Below are 8215 nucleotides of genomic sequence, written 5' to 3'. Positions count from 1 at the left end.
GCTCTTTGAGGCTTCTCCATACTTCTTTCCAAAAAAGCTGTATTAGTTTGCAATCTCACCAACAGGGTGTAAGTGTTCACTTCTCTTCACACCCATGCCAGCATCTGCATCTTTGAGACTTTGTGCTGTTGCTATTCTCACTGGGATTAGGTGGTATATTGAGGTGGTTTTGATTTGTGTCAAAATAATTTTTTAAAACCTTGAAGCAGGGACAACTAGGAGGCAACCATGGTTGAGCTGGTAGTGCTGACTGGCCCGGGAAGGCCAATCTTGCCTTAAATCCCCTGACACCCTAGCCAGGTCCTGAAAGATGGCAGGCATGCCCCGACAGCGAGCCTGTGCCTCTTGCTTGGCTGGATCTGTTTAACAGTGTAGCTGTGCAAGAGGAGCTCCTGCAGTCCCCCAAAGCTGGAAAGGCACCAAAGGATGAAATTGATTCTGCAGGGAAGATGTCGCTATCTTTAAAAATGAGCGACAAAGCTGCCACTGGGAGGATTACAAAGCTGACTGCCCTCCAAAGAACACAGCGTTTGAGAATAATCATGGGTCAGACGCTGCAGAAGTGGAAGAGGATTTTGTGGACTCATGGATGGTATGCACAAGCAGTGCAAAAGGCATCAACTATGACAAGCTCATTGATCGATGTGGAAGCAGTAAAATTGACAAAGAGTTGGTAAACCGACCAGAGAGAGCCACGGGCCAGAGACCTCACCACTTCCTGCATGGAGGCATCTTCTTCTCACTCAGAGATATGAACCAGGTTCTGGATGCCTATGAAAATAAGAAGGCATTTTATCTTTACACGGGCAGAGGCCTTTCTTCTGCAGCAATGCACATAGGTCACCTCATCCTCTTTATTTTCATGAAGTGACTGCAAGATGTGTTTAATGTGCCCTTGGTCATTTAGATGATGGATGATGAGAAGTATCTGTGGAAGACCTGACCCTGGGACAGGCCTATGGCTATGCTGTGGAGAACGCCAAGGACATCATTTCCTGTGGCTTTGATATCTCAAGACTTTCATATTTTCTGACCTCAACTGCATGGGGATGAGCTCAAGCTTCTCCAAGAATGTGGTGAAGACTCAGGAGCATGTTACCTTCAACCAAGTAGAAGGGATTTTCAGCTTCACTGACGGTGACAGCATCAGGAAGATCAGTTTTCCTGCCATCCAGGCTGCTCCCTCCTTCAGCAGCTCGTTTTCACAGGTCTTCTAAACAGGACAGATATCCAGTGCCTTATCTCATCAGAATCCTTACTTTAGAATGATGAAGGATGTTGCCCCAGAATCGGCTATCCTAAACCAGCCCTGATGCCTCAACCTTCTTCCCCTCCCTGCAGGGCGCCCAGACCAAAATGAGCACCAGCAGCCCCAACTCCTTCATCTTCCTCATTGATACCACCAAGTACATCAAGACCAAGGTCAATAAACATGCATTTTCTGGGGGGAGAGACACCGTTGAGGAGCACCAGCAGTTTGGGGGAAACTGTGATATGGACACGTCTTTCATGTACCAACCTTCTTCCTTGAGGATGACCACAAGCTAGAGCAGATTGAGAAGGATCATACCAGTGGAGCTGTGCTCACCGGAGAGCTCAGAAAGACACTCACAGAGGTTCTGCAGCCCTTGATTACTGAGTACCACCAGGCCTGGGGCAATGAGGTCGCAGACAAGATTGTGAAAGTGTTCATGACTCCCCAGAAGCTGTCCTTCGACTTTCAGTCATAATGCTCATTTTATATATGCATATAAAGACATGTATCCATAATCCCAGCCCAATGAAAGCACTACTATAGGTAGATTTCTATTCCATGATCATCTCTGGGCCTGGTGTCTATAAGCTCTAAGTATGTTCTCAATACTGTTTTTTCTTACAAATTTTGTCACTTGTGTCTCTTGTGGGCAAAACACTGGAGTGATTGGGTGTTGGCTAACATTTTATGGTGAGATAGAGAAGTCTGGTTGTGAGTCTCTCACTTTCCCACAGCAACCTCAAAGAGGTTGGATGGAAGACCATTGGCCAGCCTATTTTGATCCACAGAGGACTGTCCATTTGAAAACATCCGAGAGTTCCAAATATGCTCTTAAAACCTACTCTATAAAAATATATCTTTCTGTGTAGGCATATATAGAATCAAAATGTCATTATTGTAAAGCTAAAAAGTATTTTGAAAAATTGATGTGGGAAAGTCTAACGCGCCCATAAAGGGGGTGGAGGGAATTTATACCTAAGAGCTTTGCAATACATTTAATTAAGAAATCACCCACTTTAAAGCTGCTCTTAGCATTGAATAATAAACAGAATTGGGCAACTTTTATGAAGCTGACTCTTATGGGTCAAGCTTTTCAGTTTACTTACTAAATTCCAGACCATGCATGCATCTAATACCTGAACACTCCAGAAATCATGCTCTTCTCTTTAACATACTAATTTTTTGTCTACCAAATAATCCTCAGCACTCCATCCTAAGGAAACCAATGGTGGCTTCGCCTCTGACTGTGTAAGATGCTGAGGAGATGGTGCAGCCTTTGCTTTGACACTTGACTGGAGTGGAAGTCAGCAGAGCAGTGCTCTGGCCATGTCCCTGGGCAGTGGATACAGCTAGAAAAATGTGGCGTCAGCCCTTGAGGCCCTCAGCAGGGTCTGTGGGTGGGCTGTACATATCACAAACCACATGCACGCTTGGAAAAGCAAAGCCACATCTCAGGGAAAGCCTTTGGTTGAGGTATGTGGGTTTCCTTTGATGGCTTTGCCTGTTGGAATAAATAAGTTTTCTCCCCCCCACCCCCCCAAAAAAAACCTTGAAGCACCCTGTGCTTCAGGTCTCATATTCATTTATGTTCTTTCTTGTCATTATAAACCATTCTGAAGTTCATGAAATAAATTTAGATATAAAAGATAATGAAGCCATTAGATATAATAAGTGTATATCTGAAAGGAAAAAAAGGAAAAGAAAGTTTTCTTTGAAAAAATTGTCTTGGAGTCCAATTTCGATGGAGTTCCTTCAATGAGCCTATCACTAAGTCTCAGGTCATGACAAGATCCCTCCCATCAACAGAAGGCTACCAGGAGTTCCTGCGAAGTCAAACACCTTCAGGGTCAGGAGGCTTTCTAATCTGAGCTATCGAATGCATGTGAATAGCAGCATCCCTGAAATTGTGATGATCAGAACACATCTAATGTTAGGGCTTTCCAAAAGTATTTGCAGTTCAAACACCCTGGATGTAATGTAGAAACTTAGATTTTCTGTAAGTAAAGTTGCCTAATAACAAAGCTGATATTTTACATTAATCAAATTTGAACTTTCTAAAGGGGGATGGGTTTCATTAACCCTTTATCTATAAATCCTAATTTTAAAAAATCCTTGAGGACAACAAAACCGTAATTGGTACAGTCATAGCAACTTTTCCTCATAAGGATTGAAATCTTACTCTTTAACAATCTGGTGGTGAGAAACCTCAGAGGAGATGCCTCATAATGATGTCAGAAGTTAATATGAGGCCCAATGAGCAGGCGGTGCAAGTTAGAGACAGAAGGAGAAAGATAACTGAAGGAAGGAGGGGTTCAGACCCTGGAAACCTTCCTTCTAGTCATGTTGAGTAGGTGTGTTTATTAATCCTTCAGTGAGGAGAGATTTGACTTCTATCAAGCAAGACTGCCTCTGAGTTGTATATAGTAAATTAATTGTCTCTCTGCCTAATTGTTACATATGTAACATTCGTCATGTGTATGTAAATAGAGGAGGCATCATCTTATGAGCATGAGCCCTGGAGTATGTGGCTCTGTCACACTCTTAGCTATGTGACCTCTTATTCCTCAGTTTTCTATCTGTACCACAAAGGTAATGAATGCCTCTTGCATGGGGTTGTGTGAAAAATTAAATAAGCTAATATAAGCAAAGCCCTTAATAAAGTGTCCAGAACAGTATAAAAAAGTCATTAAACAAATGAAAGCTACTCATTATTAGTAAGTAGGCAAATGTAGTTTATTCACAGTGATGTTTAAGTTATTTTATTGTTATTGTCTTTGATAAGGCCCAGAGTTAATGAGCTTCATCTGGGAAGAACAAATCAGGTAAAAAAGTGAATGAAATGGGTCACACTGACCAGATTGCTTTCCTAAGCCAGGGGCATACTAAGTCTATTTTATAAACGCAGAACCCTGGGGGCCATACCACACTTACCCAGATTGTGTTTCTGAAAATGTTTTTTTTTTTTTTTAAATGAAAAAAATGAAAATGGTTCTTTGTGAGAGACAGCGAGGGATGAACCTGCAGATCTAGTGATTGAGAAGTGATAGTAAAGGCCACTGTTAGCACCAAACATGCCACAGGGCCTCTAGGCAACTGGCACAGAGATAAATTTTGATGGATAACTCTGAACACTGAATATACTTTGTATAATATGGTTTAGTTCTTCTAGGCATTATTTTTACATTTCAGGGTATAGGTACCCAAAATGTCCAGCTTGGATAACTGAGGCACTGACTATAGATGAGATCTCTATATCTGCTTAGAACATTTCACCATGCGTTACAATAAACAGGCAAGTGCTGTGAGTGCTGCTTGAGCTTGGACTTCCCAGTCCCCAGAACTGTGAAAATGGGTGCTGCTTATTTAAATGCTGCCCGGTCGGGGGTGTTTTTGCAAGAGCAGCCCAGGTGCACCAACACAGCCTCTTCCCATGCAGTTCACTCTGCTCTTTCCCACACTCCCACACAGCTGGCTGTCTTCTCATTGAGATCGCCATGTCAATATCCCAAAGGGGCATTCTCTAATAGCTCCTTCTAAATTATTATTCTGTTCTTTCCGGCACTTATTTATATTCCCAAGTGATATTTATCAGACAGTGTAACCATTTCTTTACATATCTTTGTTTTCATATGTTTCCCCATAAGGGCAAGAGCACTGCTGATTCCTCATCACCTTCAGCACTGGACAAGTGCATTATACTATGACAGGGGGCAAGTTCACATTGTAGTCACACACATTGCATATTTATCACAGCAGTGTTTTAGGAGATGGCCATATCTTATCTTGGGGAAGGGATCCCTTTGTAAAGTTTTGCTTATTGTTAGCTTTAGGCTGCACGGTAATTACTGAATGGTCCCGTAACTCACTGGTTACATCCGACAGCAATATTCCCATGTCTCTCTTTTTCATGGCCCATATTGCTCTGATGTTTACCAGGAAGTGCAGTCACAGGTTCTTTGTTGCACTTGATTCAAGGCTGATGACTTGACATACACTGAGAACCACTCACACTTTCGACACTTATAAATGAGTGTGAGCCCTAAACCACCACAGACATTTAATTAACTTGACAAAAAGGACTTAAGTAAATAGATGAGTAACACATTGTTAAAGAGGGCTTAAGAATTCTGTCTCGATCTCACATGGCTGAGAATACACTGCTTTTTTTGAGGGCATTCTGTTATACTAATTATCCAAAATTAAGTTTTATCTTCTACAGATAAAAATATCAAATACTGGTTAATATTGAAATTACAAATGCTTCTAATTCTAAGAATAGTCTGCGCCGATGGTTTTGTAGACCATAAGAATCTACTCCACTTTTATGAGAGCAAACACCGTACTATGCTCGTAAAGTTAGGAATAATGAAAGCAGCCTTGGAACATTGAGAACAAGCCTCCTCTCCTTCTGACAGCACGAAAAATAAACCTTGGCAGCTGCATTTCAGCTGCGGCAGAAACTATCTGACAGCTTTCCTCTCTATTGCTCATAAGAGGATGACTTAAATGAATTAATGTCAGGTGGATCAGTGAGATTCTGTTTAAACTGACAGAAGATCATGTCTGTACAGCTACTTTTAGATTTTAGCATTAGTCTGAAGAGCAGGAGAGTATTTAAGATTGACTTTGTGAATACCCAATGTATTTCTTTTTCTTTGAAAAGAAAATCAGCATAACTTCTAATATGTGTGTGAGGGGACAATTTAGTCAAATATAGCATTAAGGCTGTCTGATGAAACTGGGTAATAGCTTACGCATTTTATGCAGCTGTGTTGTTGCCTTGTAGACTCATAAGTGATCTGGATCAGATGAAATTGAACATCAATAGTCAATGTCTTAAAAAAAAGCGTTAGTCATAAAAACACAGCTTTTAAGAGTGGCAAAAACCTTTTAAGATCAAATAAAGCAAAATCCTTTATAGTATAGATAAGGGACTAAGCAAGGAGTAAGACTGTGAGGACAGTTACTTGACATCATATAGATAATTTTAGGTTCAGAAGATAAAAATTTGACTATGTATTACTTTTTATTTTTATTAATTTAGAACATCTACACTGGTCCATGGGTACCAAAGGAAAAACAATAACAAGTGCATATACAGTTATGAAACCATTTTGGCTATTAGTTTTGAAATAATCCAATCATTAGGATTTCTAACATTTAACTGACCCTGTTTTAGGGAGACATGTGCGTGATTAGAGCTATATATGATTTTTATGAGCTTCAGTGTGTAGAATGGATTAAAATAAGAACAGATGAGAAAGGAGAAATTAATTAATTAGGAGGCTATTGTAGTTTAGAAAAAAGTAATAATGGAAAACTATGGTGAATTAGGATAAGAACTGATAAATTGCTAGAGCTAGCAAATAAGAAACAATGCCCCCAAAGCATTCTGATCCTAATGCTTTTGCAGTCTTAGGCTCGGAAGCTGTATGGTACAGGGTAAGGAGTGAATGAATAGGCAGTGAGAAAATGAAATCAGCGACTCTGTAATATCGTTCAAGACTTTTCATAAATTAAATAAAAGAGAGAAATAGAAAAATACATGGAAAGAAAGAAAGTTTCTCTGTGAATTTTTGTGTAAAATGGTCATGTTGGCCAGGGTAATGGAATAAGAACTTCCTTCGTAATACAAAGGAAAGTGGATATATTATAGTGCTTGGCACTTGGAAAGGAAAAAAAATATATTTCCCTCCACCCAAGCCAGCAAAAAGAGAGAAAAAGCAAAGATCGAGGTTGGTATACCTAACCCAGAGGGAAAAAAAGAAACAAGAAAGATAAAGACTGGTGACTCTAGCATGGAGGGCAAAGCAGTTTGGTGTCTTCTTTCTTCTCTGAAAAAGGCAGAGTATTTATGAAGTCAAGTAACATAGAAACAGGAAAGGTGAATTGGAGAGAGCAAAAATACTGTATTTGTTTATTTTTATCAAATTATTACGAGGATACAAATTTTTAAGTTGCATTGTTTTCACTTCCAGGGTAAAGTTGCAGTTGTAAAGAGCCTCTACCCGGGGGCAAGTAGAGCCACCGTCACAGTGTGCACAGTAAGTGAGATCCCGCCTCACACCCTCCCACCTCCTGTCAATCATCCTCTCCCTCCCCTTGTCCCTATGCCCCCATACTAGACAACATTTGTGTTTTATTATTTGTATGAGCATATAATTGTTTGTATATTGGTTTCATATTAGTACTGAGTACATTGGATATTTATTTTTCCATTCTTGTGATACTTTACTAAGAAGAATGTGTTTCAGCTCCATCCAGGTAAACGTAAAGGATGGCAAGTCTCCATTTTTTAATGGCTGAATAGTATTATGGGCATACATACATAGTTTGTTGATCCATTCATGGATTAGTGGGCCCTTAGGTTGCTTCCACGACTTGCCAATTATGAATTGAGCTGGTGAGCTGCAGTAAACATGCTGGTACAAAAGTCTTTGGGGTAAAATGATTTTTGTTTTTATGGGTAGATACCTAGTAATGGGATTGCAGGATCAAATGGAAGGTCAACTTTTAGTTCTTTGAAGATTCTCCATACTTCTTTCCTAAAAGACTATTAGCTGTCAGCTAACTCATCCTAACTGCAGAATGTACATTCTTTTGACGTACACAAGAACTATTCTTTAGGATAGAATATTTTAGGCCATAAAACAAATCTATTAATTCATAAGAATTGACATTATGTAAAGGATGTTCTCCAGCCACAGTAGAATTAAATTAGAAATCAACATCAAAAAGGAATATAGGAAATTAAATACTTTGAATTAGCATACTTCTAACCCATGTATTGAAGGAGAAATGATGAAGAAAATTAGAAGATATTGCAGACAGAATAGAAAATACATAACATATCAGAATTTATTGATTTCTTTTTTTTATTAGATCATAATTGTGTACATTAATTCTATCATAGGATACAGTGTGTTGCTTCCATATGCAGTTTGGAAAACTCTCATCCAA

At 39.6% G+C, this 8215-nt stretch overlaps 1 pseudogene; it reads left to right on the top strand.

The window, feature by feature from the left end:
* Positions 1-310: 310 nt before the first annotated feature.
* On the top strand, positions 311-1730 carry LOC100960690 (annotated as a pseudogene).
* The last annotated feature ends 6485 nt before the right edge of the window (positions 1731-8215 follow it).

The sequence above is a fragment of the Otolemur garnettii genome, unplaced genomic scaffold, assembly GCF_000181295.1.
Source record: "Otolemur garnettii isolate 467f Iridium unplaced genomic scaffold, OtoGar3 scaffold00054, whole genome shotgun sequence".
NCBI classification, from domain to species: Eukaryota; Metazoa; Chordata; class Mammalia; order Primates; family Galagidae; genus Otolemur; species Otolemur garnettii.
This window is presented reverse-complemented; position numbering and strand designations above follow the sequence as displayed.